The sequence below is a fragment of the Crotalus tigris genome, unplaced genomic scaffold (genome assembly GCF_016545835.1).
Source record: "Crotalus tigris isolate CLP2741 ecotype Arizona unplaced genomic scaffold, ASM1654583v1 scf7180000024359.8030256, whole genome shotgun sequence".
Classification (NCBI taxonomy): domain Eukaryota; kingdom Metazoa; phylum Chordata; class Lepidosauria; order Squamata; family Viperidae; genus Crotalus; species Crotalus tigris.
The window spans coordinates 2,237,258-2,253,478 of NW_024100528.1; the positions used below are offsets into that span (position 1 = coordinate 2,237,258).

General features: G+C 36.3%; 1 protein-coding gene across 2 annotated transcripts in view; it reads left to right on the top strand.

Annotated features, from left to right (window-relative positions):
- The first annotated feature begins 248 nt into the window (after positions 1-248).
- BOC (BOC cell adhesion associated, oncogene regulated) overlaps positions 249-16,221 on the top strand; it is a 76,134-nt gene continuing 60,161 nt past the window's right edge. Inside the window, exon 1 of one of the 2 annotated variants that reach the window (XM_039327376.1) lies at positions 249-686. The gene's annotated coding sequence lies outside the window, so the exon portion shown is untranslated. The remainder of the gene's footprint in view (positions 687-16,221) is intronic. The other variant, XM_039327378.1, reaches the window with a different exon arrangement.

Below are 16,221 nucleotides of genomic sequence, written 5' to 3' on the forward strand. Positions count from 1 at the left end.
TATTCATTACGCTGAAGAGAATCATTCGCTATAGTAAGTTTGCTCCTAACTTTCGCCTATTCAATCGCCTGTTGCTGGTTAAAACGGATCAGCAGCTAGAACTAAAGATCGCTGCATATCAAGTTGCAAAGCAAAGGGCCGGCCATCAAAAACTCCCCTTCCTTTCCCCCCCAAACTTTTGCATCTAATTTTCCCATCCTACCCCTCTCTCACATTTGGAAAATCGATTTTACAAGCAGTCTTTTAAACCTCGCCCTTTTCCTTTCTTTGAGACGTCAGGTGCAAATGGAGGGCTCCTCTCTCTCGCTGCCGACACAGCATGAACGGGAAGGGTATTGTTGGGACCCCCTTTGGAGGGAGCTCGGTTTCCCCTCTTTTCACTTCTTCAGCTCCTCCCCTTTTCTCCCCTCCTCCGAAAGGGAGGAGGAGGAGTGGGAGGTGCCAGAAGTGGACGAGCAAAAAGAAGGGAATTGTTTGAGAGTTCAGTCATCCAAAAACCTTCTCCCATATGGAGGGTCTGGCTGCCTCGATTCCAGTGCCTTTCCGCAGTGTCTTCTTCCCATCTCGCTGGGCTTTTTAGGAAAGTTGCAACTCTTCCTAAAAGCAACCGGCATCCAAGTTACAACAAACTCCTTTTTTCTTTTAACGCCTCTCCATCCAGATCATCCGGCTCCGTCTTTACTTTGGTGAGTGCTTCGCAGATCTGTCCGGCCTGAAACCTTTTTCAGGCTCGGGGGTTTCAGCTTCTTTGTTGCTGTTTTATTTTTCCTCGCGTTCCCCCTCCACCCTTTTGCCGTTCCTCCCTTTCCCTTAGTTGCTCTTCCGTTAGCATCAGCAGAGATCTTAGGTAACGTACCCCCCCGCCAAAAAAATAATAATAGCAAAGCAATTTCCGGGGCTGATTGAAACAACAACAGAAGAACCAGATTTATTATTTTATTTTATTTTACTTTGCTGCTTTTCTAAGTCACCTGAAGTTTGGTACTTTCTTGCTTTGAAATTTTAAGGAAAGAAATTGGGATCTTTGGTTGGATCCTATGAGAGAATTCGATAATTTATGAGAAAAGGGGGAGTAGATTTTAGTGATTCTCTCAATTGTATTTATGCACGTTTGTTTTCCCTCCTAGACAGGTGGGATTGTACTGTGGTTCTCCTACTTCTTTTGGTATCTTGACCAAAATAGAAGGCCTGGCATCTGCTATTGAGCTCCAGCACTTGACTAAACTCCAAATAACAGCTTCTTTTTTTTTCTAAACTAATGTGCTTTAAAAGAAAGAGTGGTCTTGGAAATTTTCCATAGCTAGCCTGTATCTATCTATCTATCTATCTATCTATCTATCTATCTATCTATCTATCTATCTATCTATCTATCTATCTATCTATCTATCTATCTATCTATCTATCCATCCATCCATCCATCCATCCATCCATCCATCCATCTATCATCTGTCATCTACTGGGAATGTGCAGTCTCTGGGTTTTGACTGGGGATAGAGAAGTGAAGCATCTAAATGCAGCAGCATCCTTTGCTTGCACGGGGCTCAAGAGTTGCTGTTTCACAAAATGCATGGATGGGTTTGCTGTGAAGAAACACTTTTATTGCTTGCCTTTCCCCCTGTAGCTGCTTGGTCTTGGCAGACATTTTTAAATGCAACAGAATTTGGAAATGTTGCTTTTTCTTTATGCAAGAAGACTTTTAGATTTCATTACTAGCTGTTTAGCTGTGTTGCCTAATGAATTGGAAGGAAAGAATTATTTATAGGAGCATCTTAATCAAGTTGATTTAAGTACCAAGGTTAAGATTTAGTGTTTTCTGTAGGAGATTAAACAAAAGTGCACTATAGTGTAAAATTTGTACAAATTGTAGGGCAGATGCTATTTTTCTTTGAGTTCTTTTATGAGTTACACAACTTTTGAAAACTTATTGTAGATTCCTTGTGTTCTTTCTTCAGATCGCATTATTGCCACACTTAAGAATACAAGTCCACCGCTCATTATAGATGCAAAACTCAATATGAATATTTGGAATATTGTATTGTATATTCTTTATCCTTTTTAAGCAACGGAAGACTATTCTAATCTATACATTGCTGAAATTCTTCTGTCTGTGACCTTTAACTAGGCAAAACAGTGCATCATAGGGCAAAACCTTTTCAACTGAAGTATCTCAAATGAGTTAACTTATAGAATGTGTCCAAACTATAGGATCCATAACTCCTGTGGAATTGAAATTTAGCAAATTTTACAAAGCATTTTATAATCTAAAATTATCATAGGGCATTTTATGACATCATGCAAGATGTCATAACACCTTTCCTATGGTATACTCTGATAACTGTGCTATACAATTCAATATGGGCTACTTTCAAGGCACATCTCTAAATAACATTGTGGTTTTTTAAAGAACTGTTCAAGTACATTAGAAGTTCTGTTATTGTTGAAGGCCTTGAGTGATAAGGAAATATCCTTAAATAAGGACCCAACAAGTCATGGGTTGTCTAGTATTTTCATAAAAGTATATGGGATTGATTTGCATAGGTGGGAACTAAGTACAATTTTACTTCCTGTTTCTTTAGGCTTCCCAACTGTTTTCTTAATGAAAGCTTTGAAATATAAGCACGCTAAGGCACTAGTGAGTGAAAAGCAAAGTGTCTGAATTACAGGTGGTTATGTCTAACAAGGGCTAAGGTATCATGGTGATATTTCTGTGTCTATTCCAATGTGAATGTATGTAGTTTGAAATCTGTATAATGGGTCTGAACATCATATCTTTGATTTTGATGTATTATTGCAACATTGCATTTTCCCCCCAATTAGCTTGCTTTGTCAACTTTTTCAGGTGACGAAACAGGGAAAGGGCTTCTGTCTGCTGAGAATACCAGTTTGTACATTACTTTCTTGTTGGTAAATAAATTGATTGACAGAAGAGAATACGTTTTTATTGGTCTAAAATCTGTACATGCTCCCTGAATAAACTTCTAAAGAAGTTTCAGCTATTAGCAGAAAAAATATTTTAATATATTTTTTTTACAAGATCCCGTCCTAGGCCCAGTACTCTTCAATATCTTCATCAATGACTTAGATGACAGAATTGAAGGGGAACTCATCAAATTTGCAGATGACATCAAATTGGCAGGAGTAGCCAACACTCCAGAAGACAAACTCAGGATCCAAAAAGATCTTGACAAACTTGAACAATGGGCCCTATCCAGCAAAATGAGTTTCAATGTGGAGAAAAGCAAAGTTTTATATTTAGGCAGGAAAAATCAAAGGTACAAGTACAAATTGGGCGAGACCTGGCTTAAAAACAATTACTGTGAGAGGGACCTTGGAATCCTAGTGGACAATCACTTGATCATGAGCCAGTAGTGTGCAGCAGCAGCCCAAAAAGCTAATGCAATCCTGGGTTGTATAATCAGAGGCATAGAATCAAGATCATGCAAGGTATTAGTACCGCTTTATAAAATCCTAGTAAGACCACACCTGGAATACTTCAGCCAATTTTGGTCACCATGTTGAGAGTTTGGAAAAAAATCAGAGAAGAGCAACCAAGATGATCAAAGGCCTAGAGACTAAAACACACAAAGAATGGCTGCAGGACTTGGGTTTGGCTAGTCTAAATAAAAGAAGAAATAGGGGACACATGATAGCAGTATTTCAGTACTTAAGAGGCTGCCACAAAGAATAGGGGGTCCTGTTATTCACCAAAGCACCAGAGACAAGGACAAGAAACAATGGTTGGAAACTGATCAAAGAAAGATGCAACCTGGAATTAAGGAGAAATTTTCTGACAGTGAGGACAATTAACCAGCGGAATAGCCTGTCCCCAGAAATCGTGGGTGCTCCATCACTGGATATTTTAAAAAAGAGGCTATACAGTTACTTGTCTGAGTTGATATAGGTTCTCCTGCTTGAGCAGAGAGCTGGACTAAAAGACCTCTAAGGTCCGTTCCAGATTCTACTCTACTCTACTCTACTCTACTCTACTCTACTCTATTCTTTGGTCTTTATCCTGATCCCCAGAAATAATTCAATTACTTTATATAAGAAATCATATTTCTTAAACTCCATGATAGTGTTTGTTTGTGTTTGTGTGTGTGTGTATGTGTTTGTATATTATTTTGTATAGAGTATAGCAGAGGTTACTAACCTTTTCATGCTGGCGGCTCAGAGGGAAAGGGAGAAGCTGGGAAATTTGTGTGCATGCATGCGTAAACGGGGCTGCGTGCACCCACATGGCGCTAGCAGGCCCATTTGGATAGGTGTGCAGGCGCTAGTCGCCACCACTAGCCCTGCCCGTAGGCGCAAATGGTCTATGGGCGCTAGTGGGGGTGAATGTGTACATGTGTGCGTGCCCTGGCCAGCCTGTCCTGCAGCCCGGTGGCCAGTTGGCCATGACCCAGTAATGGGCTGCAGCCCATAGGTTGGGGACCCCTGGAGTATAGCACTTGGCTTTCATCATCATTTAAAGTTCATGGGATGCTTAGTTTCCAGTCCAGTAATTTTGTTCTCGAAAATAGCATTCCTAAATTTATTTATTTAGTTTTTTTATTTCCCATCTTTATTACATGAACTAAATTGCATTTTTCCATCAACTTAACAAAAGAAATGTTCATCATATTAAAAAACTTCGATATTTGAAGTATTAGAAATTGTATGTTCCAACATATTTGGAGACTGTAATGCTCAGGGTCTAGGCCAGTGATGGCGAACTTTTTAGAGACTGAGTGCCCAAACTGCAACCCAAAACCCACTTATGTATTGTTGGGTGGGCGTAGCCCATTGGGTGGGCATAGCTGTGGTGGTAAAGGCAATCAATTCCAACTTTGTGAGATCTTTTTTTCCCGCGAGAATTTGAAATTGATTGAAACTTTTTTTTTTTTTGCACACGGCGGCGGAGGCCTAAAGCTAAAAGGTTTTATAAAACCCAGCTGAAGGCCTAGGACTGGGGCGACAGTGTGCGTGCCCACAGAGAGGGCTCTGCGTGCCACCTGTGGTACGCGTGCCATAGGTTCGTCACCACGGGTCTAGGCAATGTCTATGAAGCCTAGCTACTGTACTGCTGAACAACAGCTACAACTACTTCTGACCAATATGATGAAAAATTGTGGTTGATTGAAGTTTCAGCATCAACCTTCAGCAATGTGTGATCAAATGTTCTTTATTTTGGTAATTTCTGCCATGAAAGATATTGGAAGAGAATAATCAGTAGATGCAAAATAAAAGTTAGGGGTATTTCTTGCTGAAACTGATGTCTATGATCATTTCTTACCAATAAACACACAAACATGCATTCTAACTGATGCAATCATTAAAGTTGGTTCTGTTGCTAAAACTGAAATATAGAAAAAGAGATATATTAAGTGGAGATGAATTTGTTATATTATTAATTTACATCGATGCTTAATTTTTGTATTATACATGGATGTAGTCAGAGAAAATGTGCCCAATACACTTAGTTAAAATGTCTGCTGTTTCTACAATTTAAGCTTTAGGAACTGTCTTACAATGAGTCTCTTAAGGTTACATTTTCAATAACTCTCTGAAGGGCATATATGCTGAAACTACTTTCAATGTATAGCACTGGATTTTCAAAAGCATATCACATTGATGTATGTCTCCTTACAATGTGAAGACTTGTATCAGTGATCATAAGGAGAACCATGTTATGTCTAGCATTAATCTAGAACTGTCTTTTAAGATGTGTGGACATCAACTTCTGAAATTCCTGAGCCAGTGTGCTCTAGAGCAGGGGTCCCCAACCCCCGGTCTATAGACTGGTACCGACTGCAGCATGCCAGCAACTGGGCTGCACAAAAAAGCAAAGCCCCATCTGCGGGATGCAGCACACAAAACCATGCCCCTTCTGGTCCACGGAAAAAACTCTCTCCACATAATCAGTCCCTGGTGCCCAAAAGCTTGGGGAGATTTCACTATCTATTATTGATAGAGTTGATGCAAACTTTTAAATAAAGCTGTACAAGTTACACATACTGAATCTCTGGTACTCACTTCATTTATGGTATTTGTGTGTGTAAAACTGCATGGTAGTAGGAAGTTTTGCCTATACTATGAACTTGGGAACTTGTGTTAAATACAGGACAGCTGAATTCTCAGGATGATAATGAGATCATAAAAATATAAAGTGAGAAGTTAAGTTTAAGCATTGCAAATGTACAAAATAAGTGGTATTGGCCCGTTTTTGATAGATAACTCTGCAGCTAACATCTACCAGTACTCTTCAGGAATCTCTCCAGAATCCATGACATAGGTGTGTTTGACTTCAGATAAATAAATTTAAAAATAAGGGTTTGAAGTAGAAACAAGGGTAAGAATATCTGAAATAAATTTAAATAAATATGCATATAAATTTGACATACAGACGCAAGTAAGTGATCCTTGTAGTCTACTGTTATATTTTGGATTTAGATCTATTCATATTTTGAGAAAATGTCCTTTGATTATATTTTACACAAAGCTATACCACTTTCAAAGTTCCCAATTCTCCAAGTGTGGAATAGAAGAGTTGACTGCTTAATAAAATGGATCCTTGGAAACATAGAATAAAGTTGTGCACTAATTTGGATCTGAAGGCAAAAAAGTGTTTTCGACAATGTGACAGCACAAACATTACACTTACCTGAGTCAACTTCTTAAAACAGCTGAGTTAATTCTTGGGAATCACACAACTATTGTCTACTACTGAGATTTAGAGATGATGCCTGTAACCCCTTGGTCTAATAGCTTTTTGCTTTCAAATCTGAAGTGTTGCATAGTCCCAGTGCACAAACCTTTGTGCTTTTATATCTCTCTAGACACAATTCAGATTCTGAATATTGTGGCCATCCCTTTGGAAAAGAGCTAAAGCTTGATTATCTTCCACCTCTGCTATGATTTTGTTAATCATGGTTAATCTTATTTAAAAATATGTAAGTTCAATTTTAGTACTGCAACTTTAGGTACCATTGTTTTTTGTATCACATTGCAGAAGCCTGGTTTAACTCTGGAACCTTTAAATCATTAAAGGCAGGAACCTTTTCAGAACTATAAATGTCTTCAGCAATGATTAAACAATCTGCTGGTAAACTCACATTGAGAACTTAATTTAAGCCTCCAATTGTAATCCAAACAAGTGGAGATGACCCATATGGGTTGCTGAATGTACTGGAAGTCTTTTCTTTGATGTATGTTTGAAGAGGATTGAAATATTTAATGATTTTGTGCCTTGTGGCTTCTGAGGATTTTCTGTAGAAACTTTTTAGTACATATAATCTACAATATGTGTACTCACCAGATTCTTGGAAGTGGTGTTTCAATAAAATGCCATATATGGGAGAGAAAGTAAAAAAAATAAGGATCTAGCTGTGTTGTCTGATTCAACCAAAATGAAACAATAGCTGGGTAAGTTAAAATTGCATTCCTCAATGATGAACAATTTATTGTTACATTATGTCTGTCAATCCCAGATCTGTGATGGTTCTGAATTTTCCTGTCCTTGCAAGAATTATAAAAAGATTAGGTGTGCAACTTTTGATGTGTTATCTGTTCATATCTTTATAACTGGAATTTCCACCTATGCCTTGGGCTATACCAGCATGAAGTGAAAGCAGTGCCGTATATGCCAGCGTATAAGACGACTTACGGAAGCGCTAAACTCGGCGCCAAAGACGGGGGTCGTCTTATACGCCGAGTCGTCTTATACGCCGGAAATACTGGTAGTTTCCGGCGTATAAGACGACGTTCTAGGAATGCCGGTCGGCGATAAAGACGGGGGTTGTCTACTTATACGCTAGGTCGCCTAATACCCCGGCATATACGGTACTTTGAGTAATGAAGTTTTGTTAGTCAACTAGTAGAAGTGGACTCTGTTTGCATGCATTTTAAAAATCAGAATCATTGGACAGAAAAACCTTAAATCGTGAGGAAGAGTGTGTGCATTAACATCTGGGCATGCAATAAAATTTTCAACAGGGGGCTTTCAAGATCAAACCACCTTTTAAAGTTAAGATAAGTACCAAAGCAGTTTCTGATGCAGTGTCACAGGAAGGAAGAAGGGGAACCTCAAGTAAATAAATTACACCTTTCATTTATGTAAAAGGTGTGAAAAAGATTATAATCAGTTGAAATAAAGAACTTAAGGATGAAAAACATGCCCAGGAAAAGTTGCAAAGCCAATAGACATAACATCTTCCTGATATCCATTTCTCTGAAGTTGTTTCAACACATAGAGAGGTAAAGTCAGATTGTATACTATACTAGAACCCTTACTTTTCAATATCTGCATTATTCCAGTAATATAGGCACTCCTAATCTCTGTTCATCACCTTTCTGTTGCAGAGGAATAAGTGATTCTGGAATCTTTATATGCAGAAGATGTTGTTATTATGTCCATTTTTTAGATAGGAATGAGAAGGGGAATAGGGACACTGGTGTAAAGCAAAGATTATTGCTAATCTTGTGTAAAAGAAAAATTATTAAAAAATTATCAGAAAACTAAAGTTTTATATAAGAACCCCCCATCCCCCACCCCTCCCCCCCCAAAAAAAACCCCTCCCTTCCCCCCCCCCTGAGCTTCCCAGAGCAGAATATAGGCTTAAGAAATAAAAATAAAAATTAAATTAAGAACTTTATATTTATATATATAAAAAGATTATCTATAATATATATGAAAATAAAACTTATGAAAGAACTATATAATATTTTTGTATACCCAATCTAAATTGTATAAATTTTATCCATTTATCCCAAACAGCAAAAAACTTCTCTTGCGTTTGTTGCTTTAAGAAAGCCGAAATCTTTGCCATTTCCGCCAAATGAGCTACTTTAAGAAACCATTCCTGCAATGTAGGCAAAGATTCCTTCTTCCAATATTGTCCTACTAACAGCCTGGCGGCTGTAATCAAATTTAACATCAATACAACCTCCTTTATATCACACTCTGTAACAATACCTAACAAAAATAATTGCGGAGTAAATTTTACCCTCCTTCTAAAAATTCTCTGGATATTCCACCATATTTTGATCCAAAATGCTTTTATCTCTCTGCATGACCACCAAATATGATAATAGGAAGCATCCTTATAACCACATCTCCAGCATTTAGGTTGCACGTCAGGGTACATATAAGACATTTTTTGTGGATCAAGGTGCCATCTATAAAACATTTTATAAAAATTCTCCCTTAAGTTCTGTGCTTGTGTAAATTTGACATTTCTCACACAAATTTTTTCCCAGGTGTCCAATGAGACTGGCTCACCAAAATTCTGCGCCCATCTTATCATACAATCTTTAATTAGTTCCGTTTCTGAATCCAATTCAACTAAAACAGCATAAATTCTCTTAATGTGGGTTTGTCTTGAATCCTTCACTTGCTTGATAAGATTTTCATCTTCTCTAAGAAAACCCACCTTACAATCCATCTTCCATCTGTCTAATAATTGCCTATATTGGAACAAAGAATAAATAAAGTTTTCTTGTGCTAACTCTTCCCGTGATTTTAATTGCCAGTTTTGTCCATCCCATTTAAGTAACTGTCTGTAAGACACCATATCCATTTTAACCCCTCTATTTTATTGCTTCTATCGCATGCCAAGGTATAGCCCATAATGGTACTTTGAAATCACTTTTATAATATTTTCTCCAAATCCTAAGTAAAGAGATTCTTAAGATATGAGATTTAAAAGCCCAATCCATTTTTTATTGAATATTAAATAGGCATGCCACCCATAAAGTAAGTCCCATCCCTCTAGATAAAGTATCTCAGAATTTGTCAAATTTACCCAATCACTGATTAGTTTTAAAACCACCGCATCATAATATAATTTCAAATTTGGTACCTTAAGTCCACCCCTCTCACGGAAGTCTTGCATAATTTTAAACTTAACCCTTGGCTTTTTCCCTGCCCAGATAAATTTATTAAGACCCTTCTGCCACTCATTTAAATTAATCTCATTTTTCAAAATTGGTAACATTTGAAACAGAAAAAGAAACTTGGGTAAGATATTCATTTTTATCACTGCAATTCTTCCCATGAGGGATAATTGCAACTTTGCAATTGCAACTTCTTATATATGTATTGTTTAGTTTTATTTTTTTGTACATGTTGTCTCTTGTTTTGTATTCTTTTTTCTTTTTTGTAAAATTCATAAAACTTTTAATAAAAAAAAAAGAAAACTAAAGTTTTAATATTTGCTTAACACCATAAATGGCAAATTAATGGTACTCCATTGAGCAAGTTTGTACCCGTAAATAACTTGGGGTACTGTTCCATGTTGCTCTGTCTTGGAATCCACATCTTTTCTATGGTTCTAGTCTTGTTCAATGTAGGCCATAACTATTCCTATATTTTTTTATATACAAAGGGAGCTCATTATTGTACATTGTACATCCCTGCAGCATGCAAACTATTCTGGGCTAAGGCTGCCCTTTACTTTCTCTATAGTACCCAAATCTGAACTCTTAGAAAGTTCAATATTCGTGAAATAGTTTAAACTAAGCTTATTAGAGCCTTTCTTGCAATCCCCCAATGTATTAAGAATGCTGCTTTACATTTGGAGATGGCTTTAGTTTGTGTGGAGATTATTGCCAATTTTGGGTTAGAATTAAATGTCTTCCTATTGATTTGGTCTCTTTGGCTCTTAGGGGCAATTTTAACAATATGGCTTAAGAAAGCTATCACTAAAAGCTATTTATTGGGCTTGTTAGTAGAGAGACTCTGCTCTGTAGGTTTTGAAAATGCCAGATGTGCTCACAAGAAATAGACCTGGGTTATGGATCTTTGAACTAACCTAAGTCTAGTGTCTAGTCACTCTAGTCCTATAATTCAAGGGATTCTTCAAAAAGGATTTGTGTCAACCTCTTATTTATCATCTAGTACAATATAAAAATTATGTAGGGCTTTTATTTTAGTCAGGCTAAACACACTGCCCTCATCAGTTCGCTTTGGACACTGTAAGAATACTCCATTGAACTAGTGCCAAGGCCAATGTGGTAATGGCTCGGTAGAATCTTTAGCCATATGTTGTTTCCTTTACAAGGAGTAAGGATGACTTTCATCAACCCCACCCTTATCTGATTGACTTTATATATATATATATATATATATATATATATATATATATATATATATATATATATATATATATGAATATATAACAATGTACTGTGTGTGTACACACACACACAGAGTACATCTAAATAATATAATAATACTATAATAATAATATGCTGTGATAAATAAACATTGTTGCAGTCCTGGTTTTTTGCAACAGTTAAATTTTAAGGATATGCACAGATATAGTCCCAACAAATGTCATATTTACATATACAGTAGTAGGATGAGAAAAGGAGCAAGATAATATAGGGTAGATGTGTGTAAATGGTTACACTTACAGTACATAACTTTTATTACAATACAGAGCAATATTTAAGAGTGAACCAAAGGACTATAGAGTTTTGAACTAATCAGTTCAAAGATAGAGATCTGATTGCAACTTACTATTAAATGTTGTCATTAAACACATACACACGCACACAAACCAGTTTCAACTCTTGGGTTTATGTATTAATTCTTTTGATGTGATTGGGACTAGATTTTAAAAAAGAAAGCTTCTGCTATAAAATGGTTATATTTAAGTTTATAACTGACCACATCTAATGGTTAGTGAACAAATCAAGACAAAAAATTTACAGTGTGTTCCAGGCTTCCATGAATTAATTGTGGTTGAAGCTTCCATAAGTTTACATATGTTCAGATACAATAAACTATGGTTAGTTAAAAGTAGGAACATACCTTTCCATTTCCCTCTTAACTACACTAGAGAAGTTGGAACATGGAACATGTATTTGATGCCCACATTAATGCTAACTAATCTATAGTTTAGTTTTATATCAGAAATAAATGTTTTAGGGTGGAGTTAGAGACAAAGATAGGGTTCATATATTTCATTTAACTATAATACAGTTTGTTTTGCTTTAGTTTAAAATGTGTGTCTCTGTGTGTATACTATATTTATACTAATTTATGACTTTGCACAATTTGTGAACCTATCATTGTCTTCCCTCAAGCATTTATTTCAAGTCATCCAATATTCAGTAAATTAACTTAGTAATTATGATGCAATGAGAGAGAAATCATGATATATAAAGACTGCAACTGCAATCTAAGGAAGACACTTGATTTAAAAATGAGATAAAATTAATTTGTGAGATTCATTCTTAATAAATTTGCACTGACTTCTGATGATCTTCATAGAATCATAGGAGTGGATGGGACCTTGATTATCTTCTAATCCAACCTTCTTCCCAAGACAGGAGTCTTCATACCATCTTGGACAAATTGTAATCTCATGTGCTTTGATAAATAAATCCTGGTGGCATAGTGGTTAGAATACAGTACTGCAGGCTACTTCTGCTGAATGCCAGTGCCATTGTAACTTCAAACAGTCACTAAGCGATCTGTTGTAAGTCAAGGACTATCTGTACTTTATCACTTTTTTCCTTTTTTTTTTTTGTCATCAAGTTTTTGACACCTTGCTGGGCGACTGGTGGTACTCGGATATTGCCATATCCTAAAAGTGGTACAATGGGTGAAAAGGTTGAAAAGCCCTGATCTAATTCACCTTGTTCAAGATGCTTGCTCATCTTATTGTCCATAGCAATGAACAAACACCTTATTCACTTTTGTGTGCTCACAAATCTGCTGCTTGATTACCTTTTTGAGGATTTTTTCAGGTATCTCCTGAGCATCCTGCCTGAGGCTATCTGTGCTCATGCCACATCATGCATCATCTCAGGTCTCAAATTGGCATTCTTTCTACTTCCATTCCTTATCTTCCTTATAAGGAAGGAAGAAATTTAATTTTTTTTGTGTTCTGGTCTGTGATTGTAGTAAAGATTAAATTTAAGTTTTTAGTGGTCAAGTTTCAAGCTTTCCAAATATAGTTTCTGGAACTGGAAGAGACTTTGTGCAGTTCTCTGATACAGTGACTTAATAGCTCTCAAGGGTCTTCCGATATGCTATGGAATGTATGCCAGAATGGAAAGGAAAATGGATCTTTTTTTTAAAAAAAAAAAAGATTGAGTAAACAAGCAAACATAAAAGTGGGGGAGAGACACAATAGCAGCAGCCAGCAGTATTCTGTTTATTCTTTAAAGTTCAGTAAAGCAATGAATTACATTTGAATATTAATGTTGTGTCCCTTTGAAATTGCATACAAATGAGAAGGTAAAGGTATTTATTTTAAGAGTTCTTTTATATATGCAGATAAACGTTTTAGCTTATTATTATCTTAAGAAGAATATGTCTATGTTGTATTGACCCTAATTACTTTATACAAAGAAACCCAATATATTTTATGGAAAATCATATACCTCACTTTATATTTCAGTTGTCTATAATCAAGGATAACCATCCTGACTTAATGTTTTCAACCATTCCACTGCCTGGTTTAAGAATAATCTTTGCATTAACAGTTTGATCATGTACAGGCAGACAGCCTTTTCAGCAGTTCTCAAAAGGTAATTGAAGTTGCTTACCTAGGAGCTGCCGACTTTTTTTTAATATTGTCCCAGATTTCCAAGACAAAGTTAAAAAACAGAGGGAGGTATCTTTCCCTCAATTTCTGGCAGATCAGATGAATGCCAGGGGTGGAGATTGTCCTGTTCAAAGATTTGTTGCCTGCTGAATTCCAGATCCCCATCTAATCTATTCAGAAGAAAGCAACATGTCTATGAGGAGAAGATAAATGATTATGCTTCTTATTCTGGAATTCAGCAAGCAACAAGATAAATGGAGTGTATGTAAGGATGAAACTTTGCAGAGAATGTTACATGGACTAAAAGTTGATCAAATGTCAGAGCTTTCTTATTTCAGTTTAAAGAGTTCTGTGTATATTGGACACATTGTAGTAATATTGCAACAACATATGGCTTGATCGCAAAACATTGTTAACTAGATCAGATAAAGACTAGCACTGCATTCATATAACATGGATTATTTAACCTTACAGTAGTTAGATTTTTTTTGATGGCTTAGAAACTTTTGGGTACCCAGATTGTTTGGTTAGTTTACAATTTAATATATCTTACAAATCTGGAAAAATTAATTCAATGAACATTAATTAAATTGTGCAAAATTGTGCAAATTTACCATGACTAGGAAAAAATGTGATTGTCCAGATCACCAAAATTCCAAATTAAGCATGGTGTGGCATGATATCATTACATCAACTACATTGAAGGCTATGCTTGGTATTGAAACCATTTCAGGACAACAGTGAGAAATTCCACAAACCAAAGAAGGTATTTTAATGACTAATATCCAGATATTGAGGCAATGACATGACATCATATTACAATTAAGTAAAAGGATAATATTGATATAGAAATAAAGGCTGTAAACAGTGCACTGGGACAAATTATTTGATCCACTAGAGCTTTTTCAGCTTGATTCCCCCCAGATATGATAGACTATAACTTTTATCAGCCTATCACTGACATTGATCATGCTGGTAGGTAGATAAGGAGTTGCAGCTCAATAGTTCTGGAGGGCACTCATTGTGGAAAGGGTAACCTATTACAATGAACAAAAGCTATAAGCAAGTGATAATATATAACCTGTACAACTTGCATGCAGAATATGCACTAATGGTAATTAAACAGTCCTTATGATATATCAATGTACTATTTCCTTTGTTGACACTGATCCAATGACAAAAGTACATCTACCAGGGATTCCCATGATAGTATATCTGCCAGGGGCTGTTTGGCCCCATACTCTTCCCATATGTAAGATGGGAATTTGATTTTTGACCTCTTGTACTTCCCAAAACTCCAAATGATCCCACCAGTTTTAGACAATTTATACAAGTAGTTTTCCAGTTACAACGATAATTGGGCCAAGAAGATCAATATTGTATGAAGCAGTCATTAAGTGAGCTGCTACATGAATGCTTTGCTCAATGACCACAATCCCAGCTCCTCAGTTGTAGTCAATAAGTGATGCATGGGTGATTAAGTAGAATACCAGGAGAAGGCCCAGGCCTCCTTGTGTGTATGGTGGGGAGAAAATCTGGGCTTCCCACCACACCCAGGAGATCTAGGCCCTCTTTCAGCTATACCAGGGAGAAGAAGAATCATGAGAATGCTGGCATTCACTAGCCTGTTCTTCCAATGTGCCCTTTGAGAAGCAGTGTGAAAGGTTTAATCCTGCTGTTTGCTGGCATTTTCCCCTCAAGAGGAGCAGGGTGGCAAAAACCAGCATTCTGAAAGGCTCTGAACGCTGTCATTTGCTAGTGTTTTTGCTGGATTTGAGGGTCGATCTTCCAACAAGGGGAAGGATTTCTCCTCATTGCATGGGCAGGAAGAGAAAACTCTTTTTTTTTTTTGAAGAAATTTAATTGGTTTTTTAATTCTTATAACAAAGTATTCAGGACACACCGTGGTGCTAGGGTAATCAAACACCCTAGAACAAAACATTTATTTATTTATTTATTTATGAGATTTATATACTGCTTTAAGTGCAAGCACTCTCTAAGCGGTGTACACCAGTAAGCAATGTATATATATATTTACATTGCCCCTAACAATCTGGGTCCTCATTTTACCTACCCCAGAAGGATGGAAGGCTGAGTCAACCTTGAGCCGGTGAGATTTGAACCGTTGACCTGCTGAACACAGTCAGCTAAAGTGGCCTGCAGTACTGCACTCTAACTGCTGCGCCACCTCGGCTCTTTTATATATACAATAATACAATCAATACATCAAGTATTCGCTCTCTTTTTCCCTCAAATAGCATAGTGTATTTAAAATATCCAATTCTAGCTTAAATTTATTCAACCTGAACCTGTTTTAAAGCTTTATAAATTTACAATACCGTAATCAAGTTAACTTTAAATAAAGACATTTTCAATTTAGATATCCCTTCCAAATATGTTCTACTTTCTTAATTTTATCAAAATCTTATTTATTTCTTCTTCCACTAATCTCTCCTATTTAAAATAAAATATTAATCTATCCTATACCTATCTAATCCATCAATTCATCCAGTTAATTATCATAACTAATAACATCCATGTCATCAAAGAATCACCTCATCTTATTAAGTTTCAATTAATTAATAATTCAATTCAAGTCTAAAACATCTCTTCAATTTTCTTCATTCCATTACATAATAATTTGCATACAAATGAATCTAACATTCTAAAAAATACATTCTTAATA